This window comes from Triticum aestivum, chromosome 2D (assembly GCF_018294505.1).
Source record: "Triticum aestivum cultivar Chinese Spring chromosome 2D, IWGSC CS RefSeq v2.1, whole genome shotgun sequence".
Taxonomy (NCBI): Eukaryota; Viridiplantae; Streptophyta; class Magnoliopsida; order Poales; family Poaceae; genus Triticum; species Triticum aestivum.
In genome coordinates this window covers 238157382-238160242 of record NC_057799.1, presented here as the reverse complement: position 1 = coordinate 238160242, position 2861 = coordinate 238157382, and the positions used below count along the sequence as shown (strand labels likewise).

General features: G+C 50.1%; 1 long non-coding RNA gene across 2 annotated transcripts; it reads left to right on the top strand.

The window, feature by feature from the left end:
* The first annotated feature begins 247 nt into the window (after positions 1–247).
* Positions 248–2263, top strand: LOC123052658 (uncharacterized). 2 transcript variants are annotated; one of them, XR_006424893.1, is made up of 4 exons: positions 248–821; positions 893–996; positions 1076–1381; positions 2194–2262. It is a non-coding gene; the product is annotated as an uncharacterized lncRNA (long non-coding RNA). The 2 variants fall into 2 exon arrangements; XR_006424892.1 differs by having other exon boundaries at positions 249–821; positions 2151–2263.
* Positions 2264–2861: the final 598 nt, after the last annotated feature.

The following is a 2861-nucleotide window of genomic DNA, read 5'->3' as shown; positions in this document are numbered from 1 at the left end:
TGCCGCTTCTTCCTCGTCTCTGTTAACCTTTTCTCAGGCCCCTTTGTCTTTGTCGACCTCTCTCAGACTCCCTCGTGCACGTCCGAAAACTTCCCCGAACCCGTACCGGGCTATCATTACCGATGGGTCCGGATCATCTCCAAACATCCCTAAAACATCTTCGGTTCATTGTTTGGACTTCCTAACCTATTTATTTCGGACTGTACGATTACAGTCGGAGGACCAAATAACTCCTAAGCTAATCCATCTGCTGTATAACCGGACCAAAACCTAAAACCTAAAATCTAGGGAGATGTCCCATCCATCCCGCCTCGCGCCGCCGCCCCTCGGGATCCCTCCCAATCCCCACCTGCTCCTCATCGATCCAGATGCCCGCGCCGCCGATCCAAAAATCCTCTCGGCCTCCAACCCGTAGCCCTCCACCTCTCGATCTCTCCCCACCAACCAGCGCCTCCCCTGGATCCCCTCATCCATCTATTGCGGCCGCCTTCGTCCGCGACCATAGGAGCAGGAGCTCCTACAGCCGCTAGCACCCGAGGCCTCAACCACCCGAGCACCGGCCGGCCACCGGAGCACCACCACCGGCGACCAGAACCAGGCCGTCCCCTACCTTCCCTTTTGTCTCCCATCTCTCTTTCTTGCTGCCTCCTCCTCACCACTTTTCGTGCTGCTTCAGGGGCTCGCCATGGATTTGGAGCAGCGCTGCCCCGAGCTCTGCCTTGCTGCCGTTTTGCACCCGCTCCAGCCAGGAAACGGACGGATCCGTCTTCCCTGCGTCCGTCCCCTGCCTCTCCGCCTTGCCGGAGTCCAAGACATCGCCGGTAGCGCCACTGCAGGACCTCCCCGACCTTCCTTCTCCTGCCCAAGCTCATGGATGCCCGTCTCCTTGCAGAACCCTTCGCTGCTTGGAGCCTCGGCTCACACCGCCCGGGTCCCGCATCCCCGCCGGACCTCCCCAGCTTGTGGAGCCCCAAGACCCCGCCGCCAAGCCAGCCGGTGAGACCAGCGCCGTCCGCCGTGCTTCACCCTTCCCCTCTTCCCTGCATCTCTCTCTTATCAATGTCTCTCTCTACAGGGAACCCCCGAGGAGCGCCGTCAATCGTCCTCGTTCTCCACACCCGGATTCCGTCATCCTTGACCGGATCTCTGCTCCATCCCGCGACCCCGAGCTCGCCCGTTCGTTTCCTCTGCTCGAGCAACAGGACAAGCGCCCTCCTGGCCGCGTACGTCCCCGTTGACCCGAGCCTCCTCCTTGCCTCGCCTGGACCGCAAGAGCCAAGGCCCGGCATCAACGGCGCCACTCCAAGGCCCAGCCGGCCTGCCCGCTAGGCCACAGCCAGCTTCCCTCAGCCGCATCCACCGACCGGGCCGAAGCCCATGGGTGAGCTTCCCCGCAGCCCCCCTGTTGTCCCAGCCTGTGTGGTTTCAGCCCATAGTTGTTTTTTTCTGTGCGCTGCGAATTTGTCTATTTACTCAGGATACGGTTTTACAGAAAAGACCCCCTAAATCATGCATATCATATCTCCACAACCATGCATTGGATTAAAATGTTCTATATATGTAGAATGCTTAGATTTTCATGTAGGTTAATAATATGCAACTTTCATCCATGTTTGAAATGTTTAAATTGTTGTTTGCATTTAATTTGCATAAATGTCATGCTAAAATGATTTATTTCATAACTAAATAACTGTAGCTCCGAATTAAATAAAATTTATTTGTAAATGGGTGGAAAATGTATAGATTAATATGGTGCACGTTAACTTGCTGTTTAACAACTTTAACATAATGTTTTAGTTAGAACAGTACCAAATTCAAAATACGCATATGGGGATTTTTTGAAATTGTTGTTTGTTATTTCCGGCCTCATTTAAACTTGCCTAAATAGTTGGTTTACGTATGCTTCACCTCTTGCCATGTTAAACTACATTTAGTATTGAAGAGTAGTATAAACGAGACCGAACTAAATAATTCGAATGTGGTGTTTCGTTAATATGCAACTTGTTGCATATTGAGCTCCACTTAAAGTGTAGTATTGTTTGTTACATTTTGCCATGCCATGACTCATTAAACCGGACATGCATCATAGTTGGTTGTGCATCATGCCATGTTATGCTTGTTTGTTTACTATGTTGTTTGCTTCTTTCCAGTTGTGCTTCTCCTTGATAGTTCCAGTAATGTTGCGACTGTCAGGATCCGTTCGACTATGTTGGTCGTATACTTGATGGATTCAGTCTTCTTCCTAGCGGGATTTCAGGCAAGATGATCATTACCTTGGTTACCACTACTATATTTTCTTTGCTAGTTGTCTTGATGCTATAGCTATGTCGCGCTACCTACAACTTGTTTATCAAATCTCTCAAATTGCCATGATAAGCCTCTAACCTTTTCCACCATCCCAGCAAACCGTTGTTTGGCTATGTTACCGCTTTGCTCAGCCCATCTTATACCGTTGGTAGTTGCAGGTGCAGTGTAGGTTGTTCCATGTTGGGACATGGATATCATGGGATATCACAATATCTCTTATTTAATTAATGCATCTATATACTTGGTAAAGGGTAGAAGGCCTACCTTTTGCTTGGTGTTTTGTTCCACTTTTGCCGCCTTAGTTTCTGTCATACCGGTGTCATGTTCCTAACACGGTTGGGGTTTATGGGGACCCCTTGATTCTTTGTCTAAAGTAAAGCTTTCCTGAGGATCCAACATTGGTTTTACCATTTGCCTAATAACAACTAAAACTTGCATTGGGACTTACCGGTACCCGAGGATAATTAATCAACAACCCGGGCCAGTGCTCCTCATGAGTGTTGTTCCACCTACCTAGCAGCCGGCGGTGCCGCCTCGGAGTAACTCGATGGTAT